A 16,612-nucleotide genomic window follows, 5' to 3' on the forward strand; every position below is an offset into this window, starting at 1 on the left:
TACCTGCATACGAATTCTAAAACACAGAAAATAAAAATGCGAGAGCATAACACATAAAACACATATACAAAGAGATTTTCCCCTCGATCCCAAAACCAGGACTACCAACTTGATTTTTCATTACGTTCCTTTCAATGTTACAATACATATTTATACATGCCGAAGCATACAAACCATCGCGTCCAAAAAACATGTGCGAAAATCATGCACAAAACCATAGGTGGGTCCGCCCAACCTAACATAGGGTCCAAAACCAAAAATTTCCGGGGCACTGCCCTGGACCCCATAAAGTGGGGTTACAGGTGCCCCTCAAACTACCTGTTAACTATTTGGAAAGAATATAACACAACCCAACATGAGCCAAACAGAGACAGAGAGAGTCAGAGAGTCTGTGTGCTCCAGAGAAGGCTTGAGAGGTCCAAGTGAACTCCTCTGTATATGCCTGTCATGTGTAAGTCTCAGATTGGGCTCATACTACAGTGAACAAAAGGTTGAGTTTCAGTAAGGAGAGTCTCTGTACTCTAGAGACTTGATCCAAGTACAGTCCGACTGAATTGCATCTATTGTGTGAGACTCAAATTGAGCTCACTGTTGTAAAAACTCTACTTTTGAAAACATAATAGAGAGGCCACCACTGAAGGCTGGACGAGAGATGTTGTGTTTACATGTTTGTCTGTTATGTTTTCTCTAATTGCTTCAGTGCCTGTGTATTTCACTATCTTATCGATCCATTGCATAAAATAACATAGGCACATCTATGCACATGAGTCTATAATACCTTAATTGTTTGTCTTAGATCAATTTTAGATCACTTGCTCCACATGTTTGCTTAAGACAATTGAGACAAATCTCTCTGTGCAATTGAGTTCCTTTTAGAAAATTTGCAAATAGCCCATGCATCTTGCAAAAAAACACCACAGCAAAATTGTTCACCATGAAAATATTTATAGATTTCAGATGAGTATTACAACTTATAATAAAGGGAGATAGCAACAATACTACCTCATAAACTGCAAGGACATACCAAATACATTAGATAACTAGGATATTGTAGGCTTTCACTTGTATGTTGTAATATAGTAACAAAATTGTTATAATATTAACAAGAAGGATTAATTCATTTATCTACTGTGAATTCTCTCAATGCAGCACTAGACAAGTTACTCACATTAGGGGATTTTTTAGGTCTAAAATGGGCCTCCTAAGGAAATTATAAAATAATAGTGGAATAAAAAAAATAAGATTAGATTACAACATCAAATTTTAGAGGGAAAAAAAGAAAAAATATTTTTTCAACTCGTATTTTCAACTTATCTCCCTATGGGTTTACTCAAATTTCGAGTAGAAGCACCTGTTGGATACATAATTTGATTCCTCATTCAAGGAGTACCCATGTTGCATACTTTCAAAGAACCCTACTATACGAAAAATGAGAAATACATGAAAAACTTGATTGCAATAATGTTTTTTCATGTATTTCTCATTTTTCGTGTAGCGATGTCCATTGAAAGTATGCAACATGGGTACTCCTTGGATGAGGAATTAAATTTTGCATCCAATGAGTACTCCCGCTCGAAATTTGAGTAAAACCTTTAAGATATAAGTTGAAAAAGTAGTTTTATTATTTTATTATTTTTTAATCTTTTTACCTTTTTACTACAAAAATGGTGAATCATCCCCCATGGTTGACATCATAATCTTGAACCCTATTGGTTGTTATAAATTTTATTTTGGTTTTAAATTTTTCTTAGGATGCCCATTTTAGACCTCAAGAGTCCCCTAATGAAATTTAAGTCAATTCAACATCAATTCTTTGTACTTACATGTAGTTTGCATTTTCCATACACCATCTCCAAAAGCTCTCTATACGAGGAAAAACTAGACCTCTACTATGAAACTTCCTAGTACATTACTTCTACAAAAACACTGATGAATACATAAAGCATTAGGAATCCAGAAAATGCCATAGATCCTCCACAAATAGACAAACAAAACTTTTGATTCCTCTCCACAATAACTTTCTAGCCATATGCAGATAAAAAACAAAGGACCCTACCAGCTCATGTGTCAACACAATACATCCAAGGTTTTTTTTTTTTTTTTTTTTTTTTTTTTTTTTTTTTTTTTCAGCAGCAAGCATATTTTTTTAACTTTGTCTTTATTGAAGCATCCCCATTCTGCAGAAGGATGACCCTATTGCTTTTGTTTTTTTGTTTTTGTTTTTGTTGTTGTTGTTGTTGTTGTTGTTGTTTTTTTTTTTTCTTTTTTTTCAGCAGCAAGCATATTTTTTTAACTTTGTCTTTATTGAAGCATCCCCATTCTGCAGAAGGATGACCCTAGTGCTTTTGTTCTTTCACTAAAATTTAGATTTGTAAGAGCCTAAGTTTGATGCTTTACAACTTATGTTACTGTAAACCTCTTTTCAACTCGATCAATTCGACCAAGTCCAAGTCTGAACTGTTTGAGATTAAAGGCAAGAAAATTTTTGATCTAGATATAACAACTAGAAGCAGTGATAATTCCAATATACGGTACCTAGAAGAATACTAGAAAATTAGTTTAAGATGGAGAACTTCGGAGTAGCCATAGTGGTATTTCTCAGTTAGCGATATCATGCATGATTTGTTGTAGTATTCATATTGATATATGTCATATTAATTTTTCATTAGGAGTGTCATAGACCAATTTAATATTGTGCTAGATATTTGAGAATACACATACTATTCTCTTCATTCAATTCTAATGCAAGAGATTTGTTAAGCCATAATGATCTGGGTTTCCAGCATCTAGCAACACCTCAAAATACTAGGCTACAAGTTCCACTAGGCATCATGGTTGGAGGCATATTTACTTAGAGTTGTGGAGAATTACACTGTACACGTTCAAGTTGAAACATATAAAAATCTCAATTTGATTTTTTAATAACTACAAACAATATGAAAAACATCTCATTATTGACACTGCAATATAATTCCAAAGTTTATTCACTCCCTTCTTATAGAAAGATTCAGTGAATTCTTGTTCTTAAATAATGATAATTTTTGCTCATAAAATAACAAAAAAGTTGTCTAATGTGAAAAATATAATAGAGAAACTAGATTTATATAACCTTGAAAATAATGCAAAAAGCAATGTCATATGGAAAATTGCATTTTCTCATAGAATAACACAAAATTTGTCCAGATTAATGTCAAATATAGATGGAGACACAAAAAGAGGAGTTATATAACCTTCATAGTGGGATCATAAAATCCCTCTCTTTGGTGTGGAGAATTCAAACGTTCAAGGATTTTTTATACCATGGCATTAGGCATTGAATTTCCAATCAAATTTTCAGAATTGTTAAAGTTAGCAACACCATTAAAGGAAAGATGATTCTCGTTCCTTTTCATCTAGGAAAGAAGATGTTGTTGCAATGTCCTTTTTTGTTTCTCCTTTTGTATTTTCATTTCCTTTTCTTTCATTTGTTGTACTTGCCAAACATGTACAATTATTTACAAACAAAACCATAAAATAAATAACAAACACTTTCCTTATTTTCATCCACATAATTAAGGATTAAGTTAAATATGGGAGGTCACCTAAACATATGAAGCTGCTTTCTTAGAGTGCTTCTCATTTTTCCGTGAGATGAAAATATCCCAAAACATAGACCACCATTCAAACAAAAATCTTCGAGGTGCATCAATTATTGGAATCCAAATTCGGTTACTTGCATGGAAAATTTTATGGGCTAATTTTCCATGATTTTTACAAAAAAAAAATCTACAATTTCCATTTATTATAAAAAATTTCACCCAAATTATAAAAATGATTTAACCTTAAAAATAGCCAACATTATATAGAGAGTATATATAATATAATTTTAAATTTGAATAATTTTACAAATACATCAATAATTTTTTTATAGTTTTCATATTAGGGACTAGTAAATTTTGCCAATGTTTTCAAACTTTAAGATAAGTTTTCATCCTTAAAATTTTCCCTTGTCACTTGTTAGAACATTATTTGTAATTGTAATAGCCACATAAAATAAATTGAAACTTTATTACAAATAAGAAATCTAAACATACAGAATGTCGATTTGCAATAGTTACCCTTTCAAAAATCTCATATATAATTCTAAATAAGAAAATGAGCCAAACAAGAGACCAACATGCAACCAAATGAGCTTTAGTGGCACAAAGTGAAGTAGATGAAGCCAACTCAATCTGTGACTGAAGGTTGGGGAATCAAATCACTTGAGATTTTGACTACTCAGAGTTGAAGAGGATTATATTGTTTGTTCTACAAATGTCTCCAACTCAATCTGTGATTGAAGGTTTGGGAATAAAACCACTTAGGGTTTGGGAATAAAACCACTTAGAGTTTGGCTATATTCCACATAAGATTAGAACCATCCCCCTAGCAATGTTCATTGACTAACTAAAATTAGAGGGCATGAACGTCCTCAAGAGAAGTTCACATCAACAAGATCAACAGACAAAAGTAGGTATGAAGGAAACTATGTAGTCTACAAGGCCTATTACTCATCTCCTGTAACAACCAAGGTTGAGAAACCAAGAAAAGATGTTAAGTAACGGGGCTCCTTGGGACAATTTTGGACATGAAATGAGTTGTATAAGATATGATGACCAGAATGACAAAAGAAAATATGCGTAACATAGAGGAGAAAAAATATTGATTTTGTCTTAGCTTCCAAGCAGGAAATTTTGATTGATACATGGCATTGGGAAAATATACATACCAGTTCTCAGATGGAATGAACATTTGTACCTTAATAATTAGTATAAGTGACAAAGAACTAGGGAATTACGTGGTCAGTGTAAATATTCAAATTCACATCACTTGGTTCCATATTCACTTAAATATGTGTGAACTGTAAAATATTAACATAAACATGGAGTTAACTTCAAATCAATAGATGGCACTCAAAAAGGCTTGGTGTGTTGATGATATTCCATGCTTGAATTGATGTAGACTTGTAACAGTTTAATAGCTTGGTATTTTCCTCTGGTCTGGACTTACACGTGGGAGAAAAATATATGTAATTCAAGACCATTCCTAACATCTGCAAATTGAAACATATATCTATTGGTAACAATTAGCTTATTCTTTTGTTGAATAAGACAACTAAAGATATTATTCATAATAGAGTTCTACGTAATCCAAACAAGTGTCACCTTTGAAAAAAAATAGATGTGGATAAGCTAAGATGGATGAAATAGTTTACATTTTTAATTCATACTCATAAGGCCCAAATTCACTTCCTCCAAGAAAGCCATGCCTCTATAGTAATTACAGGGTAACCTAGGAAAACCATAGGCATCATATGCCTTATTTTTATTTATGATATCTCACTATATGATCCTTATTTCAACTATTTAATAGCCTAAAAGAAGTGATGTATAGAAAAATTTAACAAATTCTCACTCAAGGTTAGTTCAAGTAAGTGTCATAATGTCTTCTATTAAATCCCAGTACTAGTTAAACTATCAATGAATCAAAACATAGAAAACTGAGAAAACTGTGTGTCGTTGGTATTGCATATAAAGTTTGCAATTAGATGACTATTGGGCATGGAATCCCCCCACAGCACATTTTGGGGCCCAAAGCCCAAGTTTTGGTCAAATATGTTGTAAGACTCCGCGAATTGCAGGCGCGGAGTGTGAAGTATAGGTTGAGTCATAGGGTTGTATGCCCTAAGTTTTGTAATGTAATGTAATGTCATGTTGGCCTACCCATGGTTCGCGGACCATGGGATTTTATAAATAGAGTGAGGCTCTAAGTTGTAAAGATAGAGAAGAAGGAGATAGATGAATACAAATGGTTCGAGCATAAAGTAAGAGTCTAAGTGTATTGGGTAGTAGTAGTAGGAAGAGGCTCTACAGCTGAGTGTGCAGAGCCCTAGTAGAGTCCACAACTGAGTGCGCGGACCCATGCAACTGGGTGCGCAGGGTGAAGTTGAGTCTATAACCCAAGAAGAAGAGTAATAAAGAGAATTTTGATTCTAAATACTGTGTATCTAGTTTTGTATGATTTTCTATTCATTTGTACTATTTTGTTTATCATGCGCACTTATATGAATGTTGGATATACTGTTAATTATCACTAGACTTACACAGATAAGTAAAGTAATGGGATAATAACAGGTTAATAGTAAGGAACTTGGGTAATAGTACAGATCACACCGAGAGTAGGGTTGCGCAAAGGTAGCATCACAAGTTGCGTGGAAATAATAGATGCACGTAGCAACGTGCACACAGGGTTAAACTGCGGACCGCCAGAACTCATCAGACATCCCTAGGGTGCGGAAACCTAGTTCTAGCACCCTCCCATACTACTTTAGGTGAGTCCTTAGTCCGCGCTCTGCGGACTATTGCCGAAAGGGCCAGTAGTACCAATATTTGTTTGGCTAAATCACCTCTAAACCTGGGCCAAGCCCATACAAGCCAACAAATGGTTCTATTGCCGGGACCGGGATCTGCATAAGGGATGTCTAATGTAGTGTCTTGGAATCCAACGAAGAAAGAAATTGAAGAGTGGTTGGACAAGAAGATTCACGAGTTCATGACACAAGAAAATAGGAATCTGCGAGTATCGAAGGAACAATGGTTGGAGCGCTACTTATATACGGAAATAAACGAAATTTTCCTTTCATCCTTTCCTTCTGAGTTGTATGAGTTGATCGTGAAGCTAGGAGGTAGTCAAGGAAGTTGTAGGCTCGATAAACCAATCGTGTGGACTCCGGAGTTGGTGCATAAATTAGAACCATACGGAGATAAGATCGTGTGAGCTGTGGACCATTGGCTCGATCGAATTATAAGAGGATTTATCACTGAGTTCACATTACATACGACCATCAACTACAGTGAGGTGGAGCAATGCTTCCTCAAAGGATTGGGAGGTAAGTATATTAAATATTTGAAAACTTGGATTAAGATGCTATTGTGTGAAACGCAGGTTATGTAAATAAATTAATGTTTGGGGCTACGCGAAGTGGGAAGATCTACAGAAGCGGAGGTAGTGAAGAATTAGAAACCAGTCCCTTAATTTCACCCTCGAGGGAAAGTGAGGAAGATCTCACGAAAGTTTCTCTGAGAAGTGAGGTCAGTTTGATAAGGCAGCGAATTCCACACTTACCACCTCCACCTACACCTCCACCCATCTCACCCCCTTCACCTCCATCTTCACCCACCCCACCTCCGTCACCACCACAGTTTAGTATGGCAAGTGCAATCAAACTACTAGTATTTAGAGGAGTAAGGAATGAAGATCTAGACCAATTCTGGTTTGTAGTAAGGTTGGTATGGGAAGCACAAGGAGTCATGGATGACAATATAAAAAAGGCTACGATAGCTAGCGTGCTGCAGTTTCACGCATTAACACGATACATCAAGCATTCTAATGATCATCCAAACGCAGGAATCACAGAAATCTAGACCGTGCTGAACAAGGAATTCAGTAGGCCAAAGTCAGAGATACAATCAATTATCGGGTTTAAGGAGATCGTGATGCTCCTAGGCGAGAGCCCCTAGGATCTAGAACAAATAATGAAGGGTATGATTCACGAAGCCAATATGACTTTGACGGATGGACAACACCGCACATGGTTTGTAGCGCCACTAACACCGAATCTAAGGATGACGTTGTCACAACAAAAACTTTCCACCCAGACCGAAGCTTTGGAGATGGCAAGGAGATTGCATGAGACCCCTATACAAGACCCTGGTCTGGGAGTCCAACAAATACATGCGCAACTGCAAAATATGTGTCTAGAGATGCAAAGTTCTAAATAGGATAGGACACCATGGCCAGAGGCATGTGAGGAGGTATGGTGCATAAAATGCAAAGGCCAAGGGCATGGCAAGGACCACTGTCCAGTGTTCGTGAATTACTTGGAGGGAGGAGGGAAGATGCTGTTAAGACCTGAGGCACAAGCAGGACCCATCACTGCACCTGCACTATAGTGTGTGATCTGTTAGATAGGAGGAAAACACACTATGGATAATTTTCATCTATTGCAGAAGTATATGTAGACGTCCCAGCAATTGTTTTATAATTTTTGCAGGTTGGTAGGCCATGATGAACGCACCTACAGAAGCTACGAACTAATGATGGATCAGACTCCTGCCTGAAATGCGAGCCCTTGACCCAAATGTAGGAATGGCACGCACTGGATTTCAGGGGCACGGTTGAGGTCGAGGTGGAATGGGATCAGGAAGGGGTCACAGAAAACTAATTTGTTACAATTGCAGAGGGACAGGGCACTATGCCCACGATTGCACAAACCTGACAAGGACATCATGTTTGTACTGTACTCAATTTTATCATGAGGCAGAAGACTACCCTTCATTGATAGCGAGGATGTGTGAAAAAAGGGTACTCCAGCCCCCTCCGACTCAGAATTTGCAGATGATGAGGTCTGAACTGCGCGAAGAAGACCTGAACGTAAACATGATGCTCAGGAGAGGTATGACCACTAGCAATGATAAAGGTAAGTAGTCAGAAGAAAGTGCGTGGGTTTGCAAGGCTCCTACAAAGGAACTCGAATTTGATTTAGAACGCGCGAAGGAGACATTCATGGAAGCTAAGAAGAGCTTCACGGAGGTCTCTGCTTCAGGTAGTAAGGATCAACTAGAACCAAGGATGGATCCTTCAATGCTCACTACTTATCTATAGACATGCATGAAACTGCTATGCGAAACCAAGGCAGTAAAAGGACGACAGGAACTTATCACTAGGTGCACGGGGTCAAGAGAGCCACGCGTGGTCAGGAAACTTAGAAAGCATGCATTGCGCACAAGAAGGGAAATGAGGTTGACTACACAAATCAGCGAATATGAAATGGATCAGGTAATCCTAGATCTCAGATCAGATGTGAATGTACTCCCAAAAAAAACAAGGGAATGCTTGGGCAGACTCGCATTACAGTGGTCTCCTATTCAGTTGTGAATGGCAGGCCAACAAAAGATCTTGCCGATAGGAAGATTGCAAGGGGTCATGGTGGATATTGAAGGTGTGATCGCGCAGGCGGATTTTGAAGTGATAGAGATTGTCAATGACAGTAATCCCTATCCCGTGCTACTAGTAATAGACTAGGCCACCAATATGAATGGATTCATAAACCTAAAGAAGCGCAAAATGATTTTTCAGAAAAAGTCACTATGCATAGTAGTACCACTAGATCCAGCCGAAGGAGTGTGATACACTAAATCGGTGCGTGAAGATGATAATGATGACGATCTCGATTGCATCTATAAGATAACTGCGTGAGAGCAGGATTGGGTGAATCTGATTGTAGATGGAAGGATTTCGTGGGAGTGCAAAATCTCCTGCACTTCGGATTCGGATGAAGAAATAGAGCGATGGTAGAATCAGTTGCACGAAGTAATAACGATTAATTACAACATGATGGTTAGATCACTGCATTGCGTGACAACAGAGGCAAGAGATCTGCCTATGTATGATGGGTTGCCAGCGGTGGATGAATTCCTGAATAAATTTGAAAGCGCAGTACCAGAACAGCAGCGGTTCGATGCTCTGAAATGGGCACTACGCGCAACTCCTGTAAGATGGTGGGGTATGCATTATGGAAGTTTTGAGGATTGGCACGAATGTAAGAGGATGATGCACCTACGATTTGGAAAACCCCCATTAAGGGTGAGAGCCGATTACTAGGGGTAGCACAACTTGCGTACCCACATATCTCGATGGGTACAAAAATATGACATGCAGCCCGCAAAATTGCACACCACTCCCAGAATAGAGAATCGAAACAAATCACAACACCCGGAAAGGCGAAGCGTGTAAAGGATTATTCATGGAGAAGAATTAGATAGGATGCGCAAAGTACTGAACAGGGTTCACCACGCGAAATGCACTGATTGGGACCTACGTGTACCAGTGGTTCGACGGGCCTATAGGACCATGTGCAAAATCCTGACTGTGGAAACGATTCCAAAGGTGCAGAATAGAGTAGGGACCATAATTTCTGAAGAGAATGCAAAGTGGAATCCACACATAATAATGCCTGCAGATGTGGCAGTGCGTGAAGCTTAGGACAAAGAAATCACACAGTGACACGAGGTTGAACACATAAGGCTTCAGGAAGCCATTCGACAAGGGAACCTTCGACTTTGTAAACTCGAAAAATACCAATTATGATTGAGGAAGAAAAGCATTTTGATGGATGCAGCGGTCAAGAGGCTAGAAAATGAGATCAAGCAAACATGTCCCGTCGATAAACCAAGCATGGCAAGGCAAGGTGCAGATGATCATACCACTGAATTAGAAGACTATCGCCAAGAATTTATGACTCTGCTACCAATGCTATGACCGCATTTCACCAAACGCAGTAACCAGGAGAGCGCACTACATACGATAGAATGTGCAGCGTCGGCTGTCGCGAGGGAAAGTGAGGATTTTTCGTGGACTATACTAGAAGGCGAGCTGAAGCCTCACACAGGTGATGCTACCACCTGACTAGCCATAGGAAAAAGAGCGCGGCACTATAAGAGAGTCTGTCTAGAAGCTGTACGGTAAGGGAGGTGTGCGCAGAATCAGCATGTCACAAGGTTCACGCCCACACATGGGGGACTGTGCTGCCACGCAGGCAGGATGGGAAGTGACCATTGGTGGCACTGTTCATGACAGGATGTCTGGTTTGAGGCCAAATGAAGTGGGGGATGGACATTTAAGACAACAGTTATGGGCAAGACTTTGGAAAATCTGCCACCAAGAAATCATTGATGGCCTGGAATTGGGGTGAACGGTCGAATTTGAATTCAAAGGGTGCTATAAAACTTTGGGGGCCAGTCACGAGACAACACTTGTTCAGTTGAGACTTGAGCAGTTGAATAGAATATAGAGTGTTGAGCGCCGAGTGATATTCAAGCCCCTAAGTTCGCGAAAGACCGCATACACTACAAACAAGATGAAGGATACTAGGAGAGGTTTGGTCTTTGAAGAAGGAACTGCCGGCGAGGCCATGCCAACCCATACTCTACACGATATTCCCAGGGATACTGGGATTGAGCTAGAAATCCTGAAATCACCTTGTATGCCAAGACTGAAAAAAGATAAGCAGGCAATGGGACCAGTCTGCATGTCCTTGAGGAATCTACAGTTCGTTAAGCTATCAATGGAGGAAAAGGCAAGGTTGTCACTGTTGAGACATATGAAGAGGAGGAGGACTTACAGGCTCTGATTGCCAAGATAGAGGAAGAAGAAGACGTGGAGATGGACATCCAACCAATGCGTTTTGTAGCAAAATTACCTGAGTATGTCCCTCCGTGAAAAGGGAAATATAAGGTACCAAAGGATCTTGATGCAACGAAGAGTGCACTCCACACCATGCTCCTCCCCGATGGAATTACCTTTGAGGGTCCACTCCTAGGACATGTACCCACCCTAAAATTTGAAGACTGAGACCTCACAGACAACGAGAAGTTCCCACACTTCGAGACGGAGAGCCAGATGAAATATAATAAGGAGGCTCTGGTGATCACATTACAACTGCGAAAATGGCTGCGCAATGTGGAGAAGGCCGGGTTGCCTCATCTGTTGTGCATACCACACTTTCATCGCACACCCATCGCCATTTTCATCATCATGCATATGCTTTTCCTAGTGCATGATAGATACTTATGGCTGGAGGAGCCTATTCTCATCACGGGAGGTCTCATCCACAGAATTTCTGGACTTCCCTGTAAGGGAACGGAACCCACGACGATAGCAGGAAAAAGCGGCGATTTGGCTCTCACGGAAGCCATGAAGAAAAAATATAAGCTTGAGAAGAAAATAGGGGGTACGCTATCAGCAATATCAAAGATAAAGGGGTGTGCATAGCCACCCAACTTCTGGCAGGTAAAGTAATGAGAAAACTTTGGGGCAATGAAGTACCAGCACCGGTAGTTGCGTTGGCCGAACAGTGTGCGGAAGGTGTCCAGTGCAACTAGGCCGAGTTCCTCTGCAAAGAATTTCTGATCAACTACAAGGAGGCCCAGGAGTAGGGTAAGACCTTCCACTATGCATGGTTTCTCTTGTCCATTTTGCTTGTAGCGGGAGAACTACTGGAGGACAGTCAGTTCCACAAGCATTGAGCGTGACTTACCAGAGGCCGCAAAGTGCGCGTCGCTCTAGGCTACCAAGGATGTGAAGCAAATTCATGATACAAAGATTTTCTTGGTGCTCATGGAGGCAAGCATCTGGATGTCGATTAATAGGAGGCCGCGCTTGTCCCCCACAGTGTACAATAGTCTGCGGAGCTTTGCAGACTTTAAGGCGGACATGCACAATATTTACATCAAGGTGTGAAAGGATCCAGCACAGCAGTGGACAAATCTCCCATTCATCGCCACTGATGATGTAATTTTTACAGCATTAGAGACATGGTGTAAGGACCTACGGTCCAAAGGCATTACCACCGCGAAGTGCAACTCATTTGGGTGAACGAGCGAAGTGGAGAACATAACAGTGCGAAGTCCTACGACCAAAGTGCGCATGAAGAACATGGTTATAATGTGCATGAGAAGTGGAGGGCGAACATAATTATATGGTGGATAGCGTGGGCATTCACTTGTAAAGCCGACGGTGAAGAATAGTTGCATTTGAGGTGTTGGCAATGGGCCGACTGAACGATAAGCAAGTAAAGGGCGTCGGTTTGGAGTAAACAAGAGTCGGCCAAGCAATGGCATGACCAAACAGCATAGCATATATATACAACAATGCGTGGAGGCATTGGAGCACATTCGAACATCGCTCAAGGTACTCAAGCAAAGGAGAAGTGCGCAGTTCAATAGTGTAGCCACAGCAAAGGAAGGTGAGGCGAAGTTCTATGCTCCCAGCCTTGGGCAAGGTCGCACAGAGTGGAAAAAACATAGTCTTAATTCTTGGGTGAAGGCGTGGGTAGGAGTTCGCTCGGCGTATCAGTTAAGGCACGGGTGAAGCTGGCTGGTGTTCGGGTGAAGTTGTGGGTGGAGACTTGGGTGAGTCGATCGCCCATCGTGTAGGAGTAAACGATGCAGTAGAACTTGGGTGAAGGTGCCGATTGTTGGGCACGGGTGGCGACTCGTGTGAGGGTGCGCCCGCCCATCGTTCAAAGGTGTTCTTGGGTGAGGTCGCCCGCTGGTTGTGCGAAGGCGTGCACGGGTGACTCGGGTGAGGTCACCCCCCCGTTGTGCAGGGAGAACAAGGTTCGGTTGGGAAGTGCGGAAGGCAGCTCGTGTGAGGGCGTGCCCGCCCGACTTGGGCAAAGAATCTTGGCTATCATACGGAGGTGTGGTGAAGTTGTAAAATTTGGCTAAGTATGAAACTTGGTGTTTCCAAGTATACTTGTAAAGCTTTGTAAACATTATAATATATTATTCAGGCAGACTCATTGTTTAGGGAGTTGCCCATCCTTTTATACTGTGCAATTGTGTTCTCGTTTATAATTGCTGATGATAATGAAGGTGTATGGGTTTTCATTGGTATAAAGGAAACATTAATAATACTTGGTTGTGAAAAAAAAACTAAGTAGACTAATGGTTAGGCATAGTCCATGAACATAAGAATTGGTGAAAATAGATTGTTTGGTGGTGCCGCACCTCGCCAAGAGCGGTTGAAAGACTACCGCCAGCCTGGGGGCGTGACAGTTGGTATTAGAGCTAGTCTGAAGACTTGGAGAAGTCTTGCAGGAAGCTGGGTGAAGCAAGTGTGTAAGCACTTGACAGTTGATGACAGTGGAAGCAGGTACTTGCAGGTGAAGGAAGTTGGTTTCGCATACAAGTGGAACAAGGGCTGGTTCATGGCTGCAGGAAACTTGGTGAAGAATCAAGAAGGATGTTTATCTTGCAGGAAATGGGTTTTGCAACCTTCAAGGAATTTGAAGGGAGTCTACTTGAAGAATCAAGTAAGGTTGAACAAAGATTTGCAGAATGGGGCAAAGGCTTGTTCAAAGCAAAGGATGCTCTTCGTGCTTTGGTCAAGGAAGGGATTTCTGACGGGAATAGGGACGAAGCCTATTGACTTGCAAAGGAAGTGGACTTGTTTGATGCAGAACTCAAGGAATTGAAGATAAGGTAGGACTTGATTCAAGAGAAGTGGAAATGGCTAACTCTTGAGAAGAAGCATTTCATAGCTTTGACTCATAAGGAGGAAGCTGCAGAATGTGATGATAAGGAAGAGGAAGTCATGGTGATTGAGGATGTTGCAGATGTGACAACAATGGAAGATGAACTTGAGATTGATCAAGTTGGACCAGGATCGTGCAGTTTGCAGACATGGATGGATGAGGATACTCACATGGAGGAACCTCATGATGATGATGTAAGTACAGTTGATACTTGTGTTTCACTTGAGCATTTGGTAGATGGACCGTATGCAGGGAAGAGCAAAATCAGTTTGTCGATGCTAGGGAGGATCTTACCATGGATGTCTATGATGAGACCTTGTATGGAGAAGCAAGGATTGTTGACTGTTGCAGGACTTGTTGGGGTTGTTTGTGACCTTATGATAGAAGGTGCAAAGGCCCATGACAAGGGAGGAACATGATGATCGTTGCGGAGGATTGGGTCATGCTTTAGCCACATGGAGAATTGGCTAAGTGCCCAGCATGACTCATGGACATATTGGAAGAGGGCACACACTTGAGGTATGATGATACTTGGGTGGACTTCTCATGGCCGAGACCAAGAACAAGTCTTGGTGGAACCTTTAGTGGGGGAGCTATGATGGAAGGGACTCGTGATGGTGATGATATGGTTGGGTGACCGAGTTCACTAGACCGAAGATTGCAGACTTGGATGAGGATGACCGATTATTGTGATGAGTCTACTTGGTTAGACTACATGGGCAACTTAGTCATGGACATCAGGCTGGAGACATGGAGCATGGCAGTCTTATGCAGGGACATGATGCAGGAGCACTTGTAGAGGTGTCATTTATGGACATCCAATGAGGAGTGCCAAGGCAGGGATGTTGTGCAGGTGGATTTGCTGGTGTGACATGGAGATGTTTTATGTATGAACCGATGGAGAGGTTGTGCACTCTTGTACAACAAGGCCATGGACTTGGATGGAGTTGTGAGCAGACTATGGAGCATTCCTACTACATGGAGAGCTGAGGCATCTTGTAGAGACCTTTGGGCCGAGACTTGTATGCTTGCTAGAGTGTTGGTTGGAGATGACTCATGGAGCTCATGATGACATGAGGTTGTGACTTTTGGGGACTTCATATATGGTGGACTTAGAGGATCTGATGCATTAAGGAGTTGAGGTCACAGACTTTGGTGTAGGATGGGGTGCATACTTTCAAGTACATGTATGGGTGTGGCTTGGAAGAGTGACTCAATGTGGAGGATCGATATGAGACACTTTGGAGTGATGGAGTTACAACGATGATAATGCCTTGGTGGCAAAACTTGGGCATGGGTTGAGCCAAGACTTGACCACTTTTGACACATGGGAGCTAATTGATCTATGATCGTGGGTAGCACATGGGAGATGAGATAGGTGTATACTTGTTTCTATGGCATACTTGAGGGATGGCACATAACAGAGATGATGGAGGTGGTTGTGGCACATCGAGAGTCGGAAATTGAGGAGATGATTTCTTCAGTTTGAGGAGATGGATGTGTTGCAGATGGATGGATGATGTTGGGATAGATGTGACTGATTTCATGCAGCACATTAGTACCAAACATCATGGACAGCATGTTGCAGATGATATGGAGACTACTTCATCGACGTGAGCATGGCTTACACTTGTATGGAGCATGGCTTACACTTGTATGGAGATGGATTCTTGATCGAGTTGAGGATGTGATGGGATGTTTTGAGAAATGACTGATGGTGGCATGAGAATGTGCATTCTCATGGTTTGAGCGTGACAGTTGGATTAGCTACCCAACTAGTTCAAAGATGAGGGAGCTTAATGTGCAGAGATGTGTTAGCGTTATGTTGGAGTATCATGGCAGCAGTTCACACAAGGACAACACATGATGAGGTCGACACGAGAGGTTGCAGGAAGCATGTAGCTTGAGATGGAGGGACCAGCCTTCCATGATGGGGAGCAGCATGTGGAGATTGTGACGAGATGGTCGATGGTCATGGATTGAGATGATTTCTGGTGTATGACATACCGAAGAGGTGTATACCTTGGTATGGTGATCTTGGTGACAGATGGTTGCCGGGATGAGATATTGTCGAGGATGACAATGATTTCAAGTGGATAGCGTGGGCATTCACTTGTAAAGCCAACAGTGAATAATAGTTGCGTTTAAGGTGTTGGCAATGGGTTGACCAAACAACATAGCATATATATACAACGATGCGTGGAGGCATTGGAGCACATTCGAACGTCGCTCAAGGTACTCAAGCAAAGGAGAAGTGCGCAGTTCAATAGTGTAGCCACAGCAAAGGAAGGTGAGGCGCAGTTCTATGCACCCAGCCTTGGGCGAGGTCGCACGGAGGTGAAAACGCACAGTCTTAAGTCTTGGGTGAAGGCGTGGGTAGGAGGTCGCCCGGCGTATCGGTTAAGGCGCGGGTGAAGCTGCCCGGTGTTCGGGTGAAGTCGTGGGTGGAGACTCGGGTGAGTCGCCCGCCCATCATGTAGGAGTAAACGGTGCGGT

The sequence above is a fragment of the Pinus tabuliformis genome, chromosome 4_1 (genome assembly GCF_031772625.1).
Source record: "Pinus tabuliformis cultivar Carrire ecotype Pingquan chromosome 4_1, CPIR1, whole genome shotgun sequence".
NCBI lineage: Eukaryota > Viridiplantae > Streptophyta > Pinopsida > Pinales > Pinaceae > Pinus > Pinus tabuliformis.